This window comes from Berghia stephanieae, chromosome 15, assembly GCF_034508935.2.
Source record: "Berghia stephanieae isolate SIO BIC M18660-M18661 chromosome 15, UCSD_Bste_1.3, whole genome shotgun sequence".
Lineage (NCBI taxonomy): Eukaryota > Metazoa > Mollusca > Gastropoda > Nudibranchia > Aeolidiidae > Berghia > Berghia stephanieae.
The window spans coordinates 13,851,928-13,870,749 of record NC_088374.1 but is presented as its reverse complement, the minus strand read 5'-3'; the positions used below and the strand labels follow the sequence as shown (position 1 = coordinate 13,870,749).

At 34.7% G+C, this 18,822-nt stretch overlaps 1 protein-coding gene across 3 annotated transcripts in view; it reads left to right on the top strand.

Moving 5' to 3' along the window:
• LOC144960841 (uncharacterized) overlaps positions 1-18,822 on the top strand; it is a 122,464-nt gene that overhangs the window by 59,287 nt on the left and 44,355 nt on the right. The gene's annotated exons all lie outside the window — the stretch shown is intronic.

Sequence of the window (18,822 nt, the reverse complement as noted above, 5' to 3'; positions counted from 1 at the left end):
TGGTGATTCTAAATGAGCCATGACATGATTTTAAATTCAAAATCCTTGCTCGAGCTAAAAAAATTTCTTTTTTTTGGGGGGGACCCCCAGCTCTCTTTAAAAATCATCACTATCATCAATCATTCATTTTTTTATAATCATAAAAACCGTCACCCACATTATTGTTTACTCTGGATACGAACAGTACCTGCATCATGGGTCTAAAATTTCCCTTATTTGGGGGTTTCCGTTTTTTAAGCTTCTCTGCTGTTTTTTCTTTTGGGCTCCCGGGCCCCTCAGTGTATCTATACTCTTCAAAAACATTAAAAAACTCTGTTTTAAAGGGGACTTATCCATTTTTTTTAGTTCTTTTGCCTTTCCCCCCCCCCCCCCCCCTTTTTTTTTTTTAAAAAAATTTTGTATGATTTTATTTTAAATAATTCTATATTTTACCAGTTTTGTCATACCTCTTATTTACTTAACCTCTTGGGGCCCCTTAGGACATAGGGCATCCCCCAAAATTTCCCCTTTTTTTGCGTCGGCTGCTTTTGCGGTGGTGTTTCCAGGACGGCCCTGCCCCTTTTAAATTCTTTCCCGGGCCCTTCGCGGGTTTCTTTGGGCTCCCCCTTCTCTTCCCAAAGGCTGTCATTAAGGGAGGCAATTCTCCATTTTTTATAAAATAAATTGCGCTTTCCCGCCCGCGGAAGCGTGAAATCCCCTCTTTTTAAAAAATTCTGACTTGAGACCAGTGCGTCCTGCAGTTTTGGGAAATTTGGGAAAAAAATTAATATTTTTTCAGGGGAAATCAACATGTAGACGACATCCCTTAACAATGCCAATATGTTTTTAAAATACTTTGAACTAATTCTTTAAACCCCTTTATATCCCAGATTGGCCAAAACTTTTTTTTAAGATCTTTTATTTTTTGTAATTAGGCCCAAAAAAAATTCGTTTTTTTTCGAATTTTTCTAGTGCGGAGGTGGCCCATGTATAGTAGAAAAAAGTTGACGTCACTCGGGTCTTTGTTATTGTTTTTTTGCCATCACCTTTAGATTTAGTAATTCTCACTAAACTGTTTTTTAAGATTTAAAGTTTAAAGGTTTGTAGCTTTGGCGTTGGTCCCTTATACTTCCGGTGGCAAAGTTTTTTGGTTTTAGCCAAACGCATACTTCTATATAAAACACAACTTTCAAATTTGCTTCCCATATTCATACTGCCAACCCTTCCCCTTTTGGGGGAATCATTCCATTTTCACTCTCCATATTTATATTCCCCCTTGTCTTAAAAAATTCCCATTTTTCAAAAAGGGTGCATGATAAGAATAAAAAGAGGGGAAAAAAAAAGGGGGGGGGGGGGTGGGAAAGGGTGAAATTCCCATTTTTTTTTTGTCAGATTCTATTTTTTGGGAAAGTGAAGGGTTGGCGGTTTGAATTAAAAAGCTTTTAAAAAAACAATACACTCCGTGTACCCCCATTAAATTTAAAACTTAAGAAGCCAGTGTTTTGACGGAGTTAACTCATTCAATCTCCCATTTCCGCATCAATTCGTTAACGTATGGGAAATAGGGACATTAAATCTTTCTTTTTCCTCTTCCCTCGCATCCTGGATCCTGATTTTAAAAACCGTCGGTATTCACATAGCCTCCCACCACTTCGTGGAGTGGAAAAATGAGGTTTTTAGTGTTTTAATCGATGATGGTTTTATTTTTTATATTATAATTTTATATTTAATATATATTTTTAATATATATTTTTGTATTTTTATGATTTTATTATTTTTTATTTATATTTTTGATAGATAAGTGGAGAAAGGTAGTAGTTGGAGAGGGGGAAGGAGAGGAGAGAGAGAAGAGGAGAGGGAGAGAGGAGGAGGGGGAGAGAGGGAGGAGGGGGAGAGGGTGAAGTAGTATTTTAATAGATTTTCGTAAAATTTTCTGTGCCGAATTTTAGAGTGTGAAAAGAGGAATTTCATTTTTTTGTCAACCACCCACCCCTATTCAGTCAAACCCCCCCCCCCCCCCCCCCCCTCCTCAACCACCCTTTAACAAAACAACTGAAAATACATCAAAAAGTTTCATGGAAACCATTTATTTGTAAGTTACTTTTGGCCTGATGATAGGGGAAATGGAATTGGAAAGAATATTGTGGGCAAAACGTGAGGTGAGAATATTTTAAAATAAATGGATGGAGGTAGGGGGGGGGGGAGTACAAGTGAGAAATTTTTGAGGAAAATGTTTTTGGTACATTCATGACGGGGAAAAAAAATAAAAAAGATGAAAAAAAGGGGAGAGAGAGGGGGAGAGAAGAGAGAGGGAGAGAGAGAGGAGAGAGAGAGAGGAGAGAGAGGGGGGGGGTTTTAAAATTTTGAGTTTTTTTAAAGATATTAAGGGACTTTCCCTTTTTTTTCATTAATCCTCTGTCCGAAAACATGTACTTTTTCTGGCGCCCTGTCATGGAAAAAGATCTGAAAAAAAGTGTATAAAATCTGGCCAGACAAACAAATAAAGAAAAATAAAAGGGAAAAGACCTATTCAAAAAAAAAAAAGTATCCTGGGGGGGGGATCAAAACCTCAGACTTTTCTGTTATCGGTCAGAATGCTATTTTACCGTTTTTAATGATTGCACTCTGACATCCAAAAAGGGGGTGTTTTTGATTGTGAAGTAGGCATATCTTTACTATTTGTTAAAAGAGAGTGAAGCTTCAAATGAACAATTGGGTAGTCAGGAAGGAGGGGGGCTTTAAAAATGACTGGGGTTAAGACGATCTTTTTTGGGGGATCGTGGTAGCTATTGGGAGTCACGCCCCCCCCCGGCCCCGGCGGAGTTGTCGTCCCTGTAAGTCGCGAGCGAAGACCAAACTCCCCCGTGAATTTTTTTTTTTCATTGTTTTTGGACTGTCCTACTCCTTCTCTTGTTGTTATTAATTAGCTTTAATGGTCCCAACTCAATATTATGCCATCTGTCCGAATGACTTTACTCTGGGGGCTGCGAATCGGCTTCGGTGGGTTTGCTCCCTACGCAAGTGCCCCCTTCATCAGGGGGGATTTCCCACCTGCCCAAAATTTTGGGTACCCGATTGGACAAAAACCCCGGAAAAACGCGGGAGCTTTAGTCGAAGGTTTGGGGTTTTTTGACGTTGTTTACCAGGGGGGGGGTTGGGCGACGATGCACGAATCCCGGACGGATTTGCAATTGGGTCGACCCTTCAAAACATGGGAGTGGGGAAAACCCATACGAGGCTGTGTTGCCCCCCAAAAGGAATGGTACAGGTCAATCAATTTCATTTTTCAATGTGAAATTAATGAAAAATCCAGGGAAATGTAAGCTTTTTAACCCCCCTTTCCAAAGGGTATTAAACAAAAAATTTAATTAAATTGTTACAATTCAATGGTAAAAAAAAACCAAAAAAAAAAAAACCCAAAAAAAAAAAGTAAGTTAAAAACGTTTAAACTTTATCAGAGTGTTTTAAATTTAAAACTCGTTTTTAAACCCAACAAAAACAACAAACAAAAAAAAAACAAAACAACAATTCGATGGGGTTTAAAACCTCGTATATATGTTTACGTTTAAGAAATATAGCCCAAAAACCCCTGCCCTCTATGAATTGAAATTAACCCCAAATTAAACAAACAAAAAAAAAAAAAACATAAACAAAAGGTGGGAGCCCGATGTTGTGTCTTTTTAAAACCTTTTTTCCATCTTCACAGTAAAAAAACAAATGTTTGATGTTTTTTTAAAACAAAAATGATAGAAGACGTGTCGGTGGATTTTTTAAATTGCGGTTTTATATATAGATAAAGGGTTTTTAAGGTTTATAAAAAAGGGCCAACTATTCGATGATAAAATTGTAAACATGCTTCAGCTAAAAAATTTTTTGTGTGCTTTTTTTACAAGGGGGGTTTTCCTTTTTGTATGATATATTAATTTTGGTTTGGATTTTTCCCTCATCGTCTTCTTTTTTTTTTTTTTTTTTTCTTCTTCTTTTTCTTCTTCTTCTTCTTCTTCTTCTTCTTTTTTCTTCTTTCTTTTTTCTTCTTCTTTTTTCTTCTTCTTCTTCTTCTTCTTTTCTTTTCTTCTTTTCTTCTTCTTCTTCGTTTCTTCTTTTAAATCCTACCCCTACTACTTACAAATTATATTTATACTATACTAATACTACTCAAATTCTATTTCTACTACTACTTTATACTACATAAAACCAAATTACTACTTTACTACTACTACTTACTACACAAATACTTTATTTCTACTATTTAAAACTACACTCTACTACCCCCACCCCAAAAACCCCCACCCCCATTTATATAATACTACTTAATTTTTATACTACTCACTACTACTTTTTACTATACTACTATTTATACTAAAAATTTAAAAAATTAATAATAAAAATTAATACTATGCAAAACAAAGTGTCTCAAATGTTATAAAAAAAAAAAAGGGTGAAGAAAAAAAAATTCAACATCAAACTTGCCAATCCCCACGAAAATAATCGCATAAATACGAAAAATGAATGAAAACTTTTTGCCCCCAAAGCACACGTTTTAAAGGGGTTTTGAAGGGAGGCTTATTACTTAGTTCTGCTGGGCAACTTTTAAGTTAGGTATAATGTAGTTTTCGAAAAATCATACCCTACCCCGGGCCCAAAAACTTACATGAAGCAGCTACTTTTTTTCCCACGAGTTATTTCATTTTCCCATTTAAATTTTCCCGGGGTTACCAATTTTCTTTAGGGTTTACAAAATTCTGTATTTTAAAAATACTTTTTTCCCCCCCTGTTTTGGAAGGGAAAAAAAAAAGTTTAAGAATTTAAATGTCTTTTTTATGGGAACGTTTTTAAATTAAAATTTGGTCGGGGGGATGTGCCGGGGTTAAATTTTCCCGTAAATTTTTTTTGCCCCTGAATTGTTTTGGGAAACCCCTGGATTTGGGCAGGTCGGCAATGTTTTTCATTTTTTGGCTCGGTTTCCATAAAATATTTTTCGAAAACCCCTTTTTTGCTACCGCTTTGATACCGGAAAACAAAAAAAACAGGACTCCAAGTGACTGTTTTGAATGTTTACCGCTTTGTACCATTTAAACCAGATTTTTATTTTTAAATTTTTAAAGATAAACACGATCTTCGGGTAGAGTAATTTTTAAGAGGGGTTGTCATATATTGTTCATTTTGTGCCCCTTCGCCCAAAACGGTTTTAATTCGGGATGGTTGAGATGTTGAAAATTAAATTTTATAGCTAGAAATATCGGGAATTGTGTTGAATTTGCATTTTTTAAAGGGGGAGAAACGGATACCATTTTTTTGGGTGCTAATGCCACCCAATTTTTTATTTTTGACCGGTTTAACATTAAATTCGGTTTTTAAGCATCTGGTTCTTTTCCGACAAAATTTCCCGTTTTGGGGCCCGAGGGTCACATTTTATATTATTTTGGGATTTTTTTTAACATTATTTTATATTATATTATATTATATTTATTATATTATTTTTATATTATTTTATATTTTTTTATATTATATTATTTTATATTATATTATATTTTTAAGGGTTTTTGAGCCCAACTTATTGGTGTTGGAAGGGGTTTTCAGTTTGTGGGGTAAATTTTTTGACTCGGCAAAAATGTAGGACCTCGATCGCCCCCAAAATTTACTAAACATGGGGAGTGTGTTGGGGTTGGGAGTGGATCGGCATTTAAATTTGAACCTTTTTCCCTTTTTTAAAAAAGTGTGCCCCTTCGCCGTTTTCGGTTTTTAATATTAGGGTCGGGGATCATTATGACATATCACACTAGAGACCAGGGGGGGCGAAAAACGTTGTTTAGAATTTTTGAATATTTTAAAAGTAAAGGGAGGGGTTAAAATTGCAACATTTTTTAATTTTTTTTTTCTAAAAGGAAAAACGAAAAACAAAAAAAAAAAAAAACAAAAAAAAAAAAAAAAAAGAAAAAAAATATGATATTAGTTTCGCTTTTGTAAAAAGCTTTTTTTTGTTGTGTGCGTATTGTTTGTTTGGTTGTTTTTTTTTTTTTTTTTTTTTTTGGGGGGGGGGGGGTTTTTTTGGGGTATGTTTTTTTGTTTTTTTATCACCCCTCCCCCCCCCTTCCCCTTTCCCCACCCCGGTGGGGTTTAAAGAAGCGAGATTAAAAAGATTTTGGGAAGTATTTTACTACGGGCCCACCCGGGTTTATGAGAAATTCTCACAAACTGTAGTAACCAGACTATATAAACTTTCAAGGTGCCCAAAATTTTTGTGTTTTGGCCCTTTTATATTTTCAAGAGGGGAAAATTTTGTGAGCTTTTAAACCCAAAGGCCATTCTACCCTTTTGCAGTGTAGGTAGTAGGAGTCCCCCTTCTGGAAAAGGAGAGAGGAGAGAGAGGGGAGGGGGCCTTTGGGCCCCAAGATTCGGAGTTTATCCCTTTTCTATAGCGTGAAAGGGAAACGTTTGCTATTTTTTGCTGGTTTTCCTTCTTTGGTGTTACCCCAATTCAAATAAACCCAGAAATTGGCTCTGCTGCTGCTGATCTCTTTTGGGAAACAGTAAACCCAAAAAATTCCTCGTTTTTTAAAAGGGCAAATAAATAAAAATATAAAATTTGGGAAGGTAAGCTTAAATTTAAATTTAGGGAAAAAGAAAAAAGGGGACTTTTTGGGGTTATCTTTTGGCATCTGTAGTGTTTTATTCTTTCCTGTTTGTTGTTTAAACCCGGAAAACCCGATCTCTTTGTTGTTTTTTTTTCTTTCCCCCTGTTTGTTGAAAAAGGGGGGATACCCGAAACTTTAAATTTTTAATCTGTGTTCGAAATTTAAAAATTGGGAACCCTTCATTAAATTTGCATATTATTGTTATTTATTTTTTCGAGCTTCGAGCAGCAAACATTTTTTACTTTAAAAGGTTAAAGGGTTTTTTTTTTAGCGGCGTTACAAAGGAAAGAATGGTTCATTTTTTTTAAGAGGGGAAAACGGGGGGCGAATCGTGTTGTAAAAAACATCCGTGAACTCGACTGGTTTCGAGTTTTCCAGGGTGGGGTTTTTTTGTACCCCCTTCTGTCTCCTTCCCGGGGTGTTTTTAAAAATTTTAAAAGGTTTACTCCCTGATCTGAAAATACGTTTTTTTAAATTTATTTTTAAAAAAACCCATTTGGCGTTTTTTTATTAAATTGGGGGGGGGGGGGGGGGGGGGGGGGGGGGGGGAAATAGGGGGGGGGGGGGGGGGGGGGGGGGGGGGGGGGGGGGGGGGGGGGGGGGGGGGGAAAGGGGGGGGGGGGGGGGGGGGGTTTGGGGGGGGGGGGTTTTTTGCTGCAAAATTTTTAAATGGATAAATGTTTTACTTTTCTTTAAATTTCCCCCCCTCTTCATTTTTTCTCTCTTTTTCCCCCCCCCCCGCCTTTTTCTCTTTCCTCTCTCTCTCTCTCTCTCTTCTTCTCTTTCTCTCTCTCTCTCTTCTTTTTTTCCTTTTTTTCCCTCTCGTCTTCGTTTTTTTCTCCCTCTATACTACTATTTATCTATTATTATTAAAATTTTTTCTCCCCCTCTTTCGCTTTTATATAAAAACAAACCACACACCCCCACACACAAAACACCCCCCCACACTCCTTTTCACCCCTCCCCCCCTCACGCGGGATCACTTTTATCTATGTTTGTGTGGTCCCTTATTACTTACTTACTTTTTCTTCATCCTCTTGGGGCCTTTGGGGACCAAAAGGCACCCAACCGAAATCTCCTTTTTTTGCGTTCGGCTGCTTTTGCGGTGGGGGGGCTGTATTCCAGGGAGGGCCTGTTTTCCTTTAATTCTTTCTCCGGGTTTCCTTCGCCAGGTTTCTTTGGGTTTTCCCGCTTTCTTTTCCCCTTTTGCTGCCCGTAAAAGGCTTGTTTTTGGGAAGTTTGTGTGGTCCCTTTTTTTTTTCCCCAAAATGCGAGATGTTTTTGTGACGAAGAGGTCGGGGGGGCGTTTGTTTGATGAGGGACGTGACGCCGATGATTGCTTAAGGGGTTATGTTGATTAACCCTTCTTTACCAGCCTTTTTCCCAGATTGATTAAACCCCTCTTTCCCAGAAACCCTTTTCAAGTTGGGTTTAAAACCCTCTCTTTACCCGCCTTTTTTCCGATTAAATTAACCCTTTTTCTTTACCCCCATTTTAAAGATTTTTCCCCAAAACTCCACCCCATAACACAAAATATATTTTTTATCATTGAAATAATAGCGGGAAATTTTTCTTGTGCCCGATACAAAATTTTTCTGTATCAAAAACTTTTCCCTACAACAAAATGTTCATTTCTTTAATTTTATGATGTAAAGAAAAATTTTGGAATAAGAAAAAATTTTGGGTTTTAAATCTTTAACGAATGTGAAAAATTTTCCCTGTGGTTGGAAAGGAAAGGGGGTTTAAAAAAAAATTTTGAGTTTTATTAGGGAAATTTTACCCCAAAATGCGCTCAAAGGCTTTAAAAGGGGTCCCTGGTCAAAAAAAAATTTTAAAACCATTGGGGGAGGGACATGAATGACGGGTTGGGGCGAATTTAAAATTTTTCGGAAAAAAGACAACGCTGTTAAAGGGCCCGGGTCTCTTTTTTTCACCTGATTTCGGTGAGGAAAATGTAGTAAGACCCTTTTTCCGGGGGACTTAAAAACCTATGCGCCGGACGAGGTTCAAACCCCGGGACCTTGCGACCCAAAAGGGGAGGGGTTCTACCACAAAGCCCCACTTGCCGCCTGGGGAGGGGTTTAATGTCAAGGGATCACGATAAGGGTAAGAAAAATTTAATTAGCGCTAACTACCCCGTAAATTTCCCCTATGAAAAAAACAATTTTAAATCTCCCAAGTCGTCAAAATTTTTCCCTGTTTAAACAGGGTTTTTGGTTATAGGGGCAATGAGATAAAGACAAGAATTCCCCCTTTCCCCCAAAAAACCCTTTTCCCAGGGGGAAAACCTCGTTTGAGCGACCCCCTTTCCGGATTTTCCCAAAAATTTTTAAAAGAATTTTTTATTTCATTATTTTATATAATTATTATATATATATTTTATATTTATTTTTAAATTAGGTTTGGGGAGACTTTTGGTCCCCCTTTATTTCATTTTTACATTTCTTTTCCAATAGGGAGCCCAAAAATCCGGCCCCCCTTTTGATTTGCCCTCTAGACATTAACTTTTTTTTTTATTTTAAAATTTTTGTAACCCCAAAACTAAAGGAATTAATTGTAAATCATTTTATTGAAGTTTTTTAAAAAAACCCCACAGTAAAAAAGAGTTATCCCTTTAAATTTTCCGTTGGTCAAAAAAGGTGACCCCCTAAAAAAAAGTAAATGGGGGGTTACCGTGTTTTCATCGATATATTTCAAGTGGGGGAAATATATCTTTCCAAAAATTTTCCAAAAATTTCCCTTGAGCATTTTATGGATTTTTTTGTAATAAAAACCCAATATAAAAAAATGTGGGAAAGTTGTTGAACGGAGGAATGAAAAAAGGATTTTACGAATTTTTATCTATTTTTAAAAAAAAGATTTATCGAATTTGACCCGGATTTTTTATCTTGGTGACAAGAGACAAGAAAAAATTGGGATTTTTTTTTTCTTTGAAATTTATGTTTAGTCAATTTCGGCAAAAAGAGGCACCGGCACTCACCCCCTCCGCAAGTCAGTAAAGGTAGGGGTTACAGTTTCAGTTTTAAAATTTTCTTTTTAAAACGCTTCATAAACCCATTTTTGGTAGCATTTTTGATCCCTGATCCCGTTGAACCCACCCTAAAGTCGTAAAAGGGGGCCTTTCTGTCATAGCAGTAGAATGTCGGGATCCCGCTTTTTAAATCCTCCATTCCAGGCGTTGCTGTTCCCATATCGATCTTCAAAATTGTTTTTGGTCTAGAGGTTCAAGTTGCCCCCTTTCTATGTTGAAGGGGTTAAAAAGTGCAATCCTAACTTTACCCCCGGGTTTTCTACAAAAGAGTTTTTTTTAAAATGAACCGCTGTGTTTCTATTTTTTTTCAAAAACCCAATGATTATCGAAAACCCACTGAAAATTTGGGACTTGCGGAGGATTTGGCCCGAGGGGCTCCTCTCTATAGCCGCAGTATTTTTTGTACTTGCTGATTTCCCCAAAACTAGGTTTGGCATCGTGGGGAAAATTGATGTTTTTTGGGAGGCATCATTAAAGAGACACGAGAAAATTTTTAAAGGGAAAAGTTATTGGCCATTCTTATTAATCACTTTTGTTTTTAAGTTTTTAAATTAGGGAAAAAAATTCAAAATTCACAAACACCCCGGGATTGTTTGTTTTTTACTTGTCTGTCAGTTTTTGGGGAAGTGGAGTCGAAAATTTCGGGAACTTCTGTGACTTTTGATTCACATTTTGGGGGTTTAGATCTGTGGGTTTACTACTATTCTACTAATTTCCATATATTTTTTTATTTTTTGCTTTATCCAAAAAAACCTTTGTGTTTATTTTATTTTGGCAAAACTAAAATTGGTTTTTTGAAAAGAATTAAAAATAATTTAAATTTAAAACCCGTTTTTTTGATCTTGTTTAAAGCTTTACAGTATGCCATTCCCAGCCCATCACAAAATCTATTTTAAAAGTTGAAAATTCCCAATTTTTTTGTAACTTCGGGATCAGAGAGATTTGAGTTTAAAAAATCCGGGGAAAATTTTGTCTTGCTTTTAAAATCCAGAAAACCCCTTTTTGATGTGATCGTTTGTGTTATGGAAAGGGAATGTTTTTTGATGAGGAAATGAATAAATTTAGGTACACAGAGTTGCTTTTTTTTTTTTTTTTGGGTCAGGAGGTAAACTATTACGGGGTCCACCCCCGGAAAATTGCAACTCTTTTTATCGCAACTTTGGGTTTAAACACAATATTTCCTAAGCAATGGAAAAAATTTCTATAAAAAAAGTCTCTGGTTAATTCCCAACAAACTTCTTTTTTTTAAAAAAGGTAAAAATTTTCAAGAAAAAAAAAACGGGTTATCATGATTAAATTTCATCATGGGAGAAATCGGACAGGTTTGAAAAACCCGAGAGGGGGGCAGGTTTAATGTTCGTAGTGTGTCACCATTTCCTGTTAGAGTGAAAGAGGGGGGGGGGCTCTGCAGTAGGGGTTTGGGGACGTAATCGGGGGCCCATTAAATAGAAGGGGGGTTTGGGGCGGGTCATAATCCTTGAAAAACGGGTTTTTTAAGGATTTTTAAAAAGAGAGACTGAGCGTGCCTTTGTTTTGGGAAATTTAAAAAACCCGTGCATTGGGGACCCAAGAGTTTGGTGAGTCCCTTATTGTTCTCTTTAAAGGTAATTTTTTAAACTTGACAAATGTTGATTTTTGAAAAAAAAGTTTTAAATTTTTCCCAAACTGAATAAGATATCGGTTTGCTTCAAAAGCTGCTTTTGGTTGAAAAATTTAAACGGGGCCCCATATGGTTTTTGTTTAAACCCAAAATTGCCCCTGTTTGTGGTGGAAAAAAAGATTTTTTTAAAGGGTTTTGGGTTTTGGCAATAAATGTGTAAATTTTAAAATTTGTGGACGGAAACTGAATTTGGGTTTTAACCCCAAATTTTCGATGTTCCCAAGGTATTGCGTTTTCCTAAGTGGATTTGTACCTGAATCTTAAAACAAAAAAATTTATTTTGGGATATGATTTAGACAGTTTGGTTTCGGGAAAATTTTTTTTCCGCCCTTTCCCTTCCCAAAACTTGACGTTTTTTGAAATTTTAAAAGAAAATACCCAGAAGGTTTCGGATTTAATTTTTTTTTTTTTCCAAAGGCCCAATTTTTCATAAGGTAAATAATTTTTAAAAACCCTTTTTACGCAAAAGAGGGCCCTTTTGATTTTTTTTTTTTAAGGGGTTTAGGAAAAAACTTGCACTTTAAAAGTCTTCAGTTTTTTTTTTTTGTTGTTTTTTATTTTCTATATAGACTCCAACTCGAGCCTAAAAAGTGATGCAGAACAAAGTTCCAACCCACTTGATTATTTGGGGTTTAAGTATGAAAATTTAAAAATTAAATCATAACTTTTGGGAAGCGTTTTCCACTTTTGGGGCCCATGCTCAAAATGTTTTAACTTCAACAAAATTTTGTGGGGGGACAAAACACTTTTGCCACAAAAAAATGAGACCTGCAGTTTTGTTAGGCCAAACAATTTTTTTTGGGAAAAGGGCAACACTTTTTTTCACCGTGAGATCTCCAGTTTTTTGTTTTTAAAAAATTTTTCTTTGAGGGGGATTCGCCAACAAAAACATTTTTTAAAAATTTCCCTCTTATTTTTTAAAGTGATATTATTGAGGGGCCTTACATTTGAAGTCGTTTGTTTTTTTTAATTTAAACAAAATGTGAAAATGATGGTTTAAAGGAAAAAAAATTTAAATAGTTTCTTTTGGGGATTTTTACTTTTGATCTCTTTTTGGTCCAAATTCTTTGCTTTCGTATTGTTTATAATTTTTTTTTTTAAAATATTGCAGTTGAAAGGGTTGGGGAAGTTCTATTTTTTGAAATTTAAAAGTTTTTTGGCCCTTAATCGTAGTGATAAAAAAATTTTTGTTTTTTTGTTTTTGGTCCGGTGAGGATTTAAAGATTTGGGTTTTAAAAAAACGGTTTTACTGAAACCCGGGGTTGGGTTTTTGTATCTAAAATTTACCCAAAAGCACAGTTAAAAAAAATTAAAAAATTGGGAAATATGTCTGCCTTTTTCAACTTTTTTTATTATACTTGCTTTTTTTTTTTCCCGTAATTTTTTAGTTGGATTATTCAAAAAATGGCTCTTCATGTTTATTGTCAAAAGGGAAAAATTGATTGATTGTCATCTTTCCCCAAAAAAATACAGGGCCCCATTTTGTTTCTGAATCCGAAATCTGATTCCCCTAGTACTCTTTAGGTTTCCCCAAAGCTGAGTACCTATTGTTTTGGAACCCAGTGCTATTCCCCCCTCAGTCAGGCCTCCTCCACAAAATTTCACAGATGAAATTTGTTGCCAGTCTGGGACCCAGGGTTTTAACCCCAAAAGGGTAAAACACTGGGAAAAAACCAAAGTGTTAGGCAATGGTTTAGTCATTTTTTGTCATTTTTTCCTTTGATATTTGGGGATCAAATTTTAATTTACCAAATTCCCTTTTTAAAAAAAAACTTCCACCCCCCCATGGTGCTGCATTTGTGTTAAATTTCATTTTTTTTTGTTTTTTTGGGAGTGCTGCGTCGCAAAAACGCTACCCTTTTCCCTAACAAGCACAAAACCAAATTTGATGGGTGGGAAACTTAGAATTGAAACCCCCAAAGTTTTGAGGGGTTTTCAGTGAAAACCAGCCATTAAAAAAGTTCATGTTTTTTTTATTGGGGTTTTTTTTTTTTCTGTAAAAGACTTAAATTGCTTAATTGAAAATGTTTTAAAAAGGTTTTTTGTTTCCCAACCCCCTTATATATTTAAAAAGTTTTCTTTGGTATTTCTATGATGTTTTAAAGGGTTTTTTTTTTCCCGACCAGCTGGGGAAAATTAACGAAATTTAGAGAGATAACTTTTTATTAATTTGCAACCTAAACCCGTTTATGATGTTTGGGGAGCATTTAAAGAAAAAAACCCTTTTTTTTTTAAATTTTTCGGGTTCTAAAATTTTTACTTTGATAATGCCTGTGTGCTACAAAACCCCCCCTTTTTACTTCCAGGTTCAAAATTTTTTTTATTTAAAATTCTTGGGGTTTTCCCTTTTAATTTTCAATGAGTTCATTAAAATTTTAGCTCCCCAAATGATTGTGTAGATTTGATGAAAAAATTGTTTTGAGTTGGGGGAAGGCCCGTGTTCACCCAAATTGTGAAGTTTTTAAATAGATTTTTTTTCCAACTTACCTGTATCAATTAACAAAGGCAAGACTCCCAAAAATTTTCTATCTGAAAGTGTGTTTGTTATTTTTAAATATTTCCCGGGATATACTTTTCTTATTTCATTTCCCCAAAATATAAAAAGGATTAAGTTGTTGGGGGATCAGGGATCGTTCAGGGCCCGGGGGGGGGGAAAAATCTAGGGGATTCAGATGGGGCTTCAATGTGTTAAAATTGATTTATTTCTTTTTTTGTTTTTTAAAAAAGGGGGGGAAAACCCTAAAACCCCGGAAGGGGTGGATTGTCTATTTATTTCTTTTTAAAAAAAAAAATATGGGGCTTTTCACTGGATTTGTTTTTTGGCAGGGTTTTCCCCCCAAAAAAACTAAATACCTTTTCCCAAAAAAGGGAAAAGGGGTTTTGGAAAAGTAATAACAAAAAGGGAAAAATTAAAGAAAGTTACTTGTCCGGCCTTAAATATTTGGAATGCTTTTTCCCCCTTTTATCGCTGTCTGTAGTTTGTTTTGAAATATGATTGTCTATTTTTTTTTAAATTTTTAAATTTTAGCTTTGATGGGTTTATTTTCTTTTTTTTTTTCCCGAGAAAAACAAAAAGCCAAGGAGCCCCCGTCCTTTTTGTGGCCAGTTCCCCAAAAAAAACCCCTTAAAAGGGATTTTTGGGAAAAAAAAAGATGAGAAGAAGTTACAGGGGGCCAAAAAAGGCCCGAAAAGGAAAAAGGGGAAAAAAACAATGGATTCCCCCCAAAGGGGAAAAAAAAAATTTTTTTTTTAAAAAAACTAAAAAAAATTTTTAAAAGTTAGGGTGAGAAAACCCAAAAAGGGAAAATGAATTTTGTTATGTGGCTGGCTGAAAGGGGGTTTTTTTACTCGGGGGCAAAGGGTTTATGAACACAAAAAAAAATTTTTATGGATGCTTGTGTACGGGGGGTTTTTAAAAATTTTTTTCCGTGGCCCCCAATGCAATTTAAAAAAAAAAAGGGGGGAATATTTTGAAAAAATTTCGGAATGTTTAAGGGGGGGAAATTTTTGTTTTTTAGAAAAATTTTTTGTATTTTTTGGAAAAAAATTTGGATTTTAAAATTCAAAAAAGGAGGGAAAATTTTTTAATGAGTTTTTTTTTGCATCTTAGGAAATTTGTTTTTAAAAAATTTTGGAAAAGAAAAGGGAAAATAAACCCTTTTTTCTTGGGGGGGAAGTGGTGAAGCGTTGTAACTTTAATGAAAAAGGGGAAAAAACCCCTTTTAAAACCCCCTTTTAAAGAGGAGGGGGGCATTAAAACCCCGGCTTAAAATTTCATTGGATTTTTTTTAAAAAAAATTAAAAAATTTTTAAAAAGGGGGAATATATAATGAAAAAACCCAAAAAGGAAAAATCCCCCGAGATGATTTGTTAAAAGTTTTCCCCGGTTTTTAAAAATTGGGTTGAAATTTTTTTTTAAACCAGAGTTCAATGTAAAACAAAAAAAAAAAAAATTTTAAAAAAACCCCAAAAGATGCCTTTTTGAAAATGTTTTAAAGAAGTACCCCCAAATTTTTTAAAAGGAAAAAAAGGTCCTTTTTTGTGAGGTTTGTTATCAATTTTTTATTCAATATGTTTTTTACCCCCTTGAATTTTATCGTAGCAAAGGTTTTTCAATTTTTTTAAAAGGGGAGGAGAGGCGGGGGCCCCCCAAGGGGGTTTTTAAAAAGATGGGGGATGAGATTAGGTGTAGGGGGTTTACCCCCCGCTTTTTACAAAATTTTCACTGATCCTTTTGGAAAAAAAAGGTTATTTGGGAAAAAATAAAAAACGGGGATCAGTCGGGAAAGGGGGAAGCAAGTGTTGGCCCCCGTTTTGACCCCCAAAGGCCCAAATTTTACCTTTTAAAGGGAATTTTTCACAGGGGCGAAAAAGTTTGTTTTTTCAGAAACCATTTTTTTTTCCCCCAAAAACAGGAATACCCAAAAATCATGAAAAAGGGGGTTTCATTGCCTCAAATATGTCATTTTAAAAAAAGGGGGTTTTGAAAAACCCCCCGTTGTTAATACCCTTTTTTAAAATTCGGGCCCCCCGAGGGGGGAAAATTTTTTGCCTTATTGATGCCCCCCCAAAAACCCCGAGAGGGGGGGGCTTCTATGGGGAAAAGGGGGACACAGTGAAACAATCAAAACTTTTTTTGGCCCCCCTTTCAATACGGAAATAACAAAATTTTGGGTTTTTTTTGGGTCAAAGGGGTTTTCAGCTTTGGGGGCCCCGGGGGAAAGGGAAAATTTTTAACATTGAAAAAAAAAGATTTTAAAAATGAAAAGGACTAAAATTTTAAAGGGGGGAAAAACGTTCATGGGGTTATGAAACATGAATTTATTTGTATTCATTTTTGTTTTATGTTTTTAAAATTTTTGGGGGTTTCAAAAAAGTTTATTTTAAAGAATTTTTATTTCAAATCCTTTTTTTTTATTGAAATTCTTTGTCCTTGGAAAACAAATTTCTTTTTAGAACCCCGGCCAAACTTTGTTAAAAACGGGTTTTTTCCTATTTTACCCCTTCCCCAGTCCGTTTAGGGTTTTTTTTTATTTAAAATCCTTTTTGTAATTTTTTATAATTTGGGTAAAAAAAAAAATTTTGGCCCAATGAATTTTTTATTTTATCCTTTTTTTATATTTCACTATTCATTGTTTTTATTATTATTTATTTTATTGGGTCCATGAGAGCATAATTCCATTTGTGTAGCTTTTAATTTTTAATTTTCCCCAAAAAAAAATTTTCAAAAAAAAAAAATTCCTTGTTTAATGAGCCGTATTTTACTCAAACCCTTTTAAAAGTTTGGAATTTATGGGTATGGGGTAGCCTCGATATACTTTTAAATTCTAAACATTTGAACTTTTAATTTTTTAAAAAATTATTTTTAAATTTAAAAATAAAATTAAAACCACCTTTTTTTTTGGGAAAGGGAAAAAAAAAACAATTGTTTATTGTTAAAAAAAAACAAGATTTTTTCCCCTTTTTTTTTATGAAATTAAAAATTTAAACCCCTTTAAAAAAATTTTTTGAAATTTTTTAATTTTTTTTTTTTAAGCAAATTTTTTAACGGTTTAGGTTCAAGAAAAATAATTTCCCTTTTTGGTTGTTTTTTTCAAAAAAAAAAAGGAAATTCTCTAAAATTTTTAAGGTGATTTTTTCATAACTACTTTTTAGTATACTACTTAAAACCTTATGTTCGGGAAAAAAAACTATATCTGTCTATTTTTATTGAAAAACACCTAATTTTTCCCCCAAAGCCCTTTTAAGGAGTCCCCGGTTGGGAAAATTATGCTTTTTTTAACCCTCTTAAATTTTTCATTTTTTTTACAACGTGCTTTTTTTTTTTGGCCTTTTCAAAGTTGAGGATTAATTCTTTTTTATATTGTCCTTCTGAATTTTTTTTCATTTTGGGGGAAATCCCTAGCGGGCAGGGGGTACCCTTTGTTTCTATCCCCCTTTACTGTTTTCCCCAAAAAAATTCAGTCTTTGTTTTGGGAAAGAGATTTTCTTGTTTTTTTCCGGCCCCGCCGGATCCTTCTGGGGGGAAACGGGGTTTTTCATATTTTTGTTTTGGGAGATGATATTTTTTTCCTTGAAATCATCTCTCTGTTATGTATTATTACTATATTTGAAATTTTTTTAATGTATAATGTAAGCATTTGAGTGTTTTTCCTCTTTGTTGGATTTTTTTTTCTTGTGTCCGGATAAGACTTTAGGTGATCTCAAACTTATTTACATTGGTGATACGCTCTTGGAATCTACATCTGATCCTATTTGTCCCCGTTCCCTATGTCTTACTTTCTTTTTGATGCTTAACTGTAATTCTAGAACTTTTACTTTTCCAATTTTTTTCCCTTTTTAAAAATGGCGCTGATATAACCTAAATGTGTTGCACGCCGTAAAACCTTAAAAAACAAAACAACATCATTGTGGAAAGTGTCATTTTAACGATTCAAATGTGCTGGTACAAAACCCCGATAATTGAGCAACATTTGGACTAGCCTCTGTCATCTCAAATTTTGTTAGTGTTAGTAATAGTAATTAAAAGGCTGACTTTTAAAATGTTGCGATTCGATGAAGGGGGGGGGGCTTCGGCAAAAATCGCCCCTATCCCGGGCAAAATGACGTTCCTTTTTTTTTTGAAAAGTTGGCAGTATGTAGAACTATTGAAAATCAGATATGGCAGAATAAAAAGTCTTTCTACTAACCCAAACTTAATTGGGCCAATGTAGCTTTATGTTTCAGCATTTTCTAGATACCTAATGTAAAATTTCACTATCTTTTTTATGATATTTTTAAGAGTTGCAATCTTTAGAGGTGACTGTCAAGAAATGACACCTCTGTGCATTTAATTTTATTCTTTCTTTATCCCCTCACCCTTTAAAACAGAATAATAATAATTAATAATGAAAAAAATGCGAAAACGACAGCTTAGAACGGCATAAAGTGCTTAAGAATTATTTTTTTTTGCATTAAAAACTTTATTCAAACGATTTTCAACACTTTTGTTCACAGTTTATGCTTTTTAACAAATGCAATTAGCAACTTACCAGCAACAACATATTGGTTTGTTATCATTTGAGGGTTTTATCAGTAAAACTGTTTCTATCCCTTTTATGTTTGCACTGTACACATAGCAAACTTCATGCTTTTTTTGGTGACCAAAGATTATGTGATACAGTGGATGAATGTTTGTGATGGCTTTTGGAACTGAAATAAACCTGCAATATGATTTGTAGACTTCTATCGTTATGTACATTTTTCGGTCAAATGAAAATTTAATTTTACACGAGCTGATGTATCATAAAACCCACAATGAGTCAACGTGCAGCTGGTAGTATTTTTATATGGCACGAACAACGTTGTTACAATTCAGTAACGTACTCCAATTAACACAAGTGAGACTGTAATGAGACTTTTACAATGACTCTGCATCGCCACAAATATGGATTCGAACCCCTGGCAACTCGGGCGTCAGACGAACTGTCTACCCGAAAACAAAGCAAGCATTGTGCAAGTTAAGTGAATGAGATGTT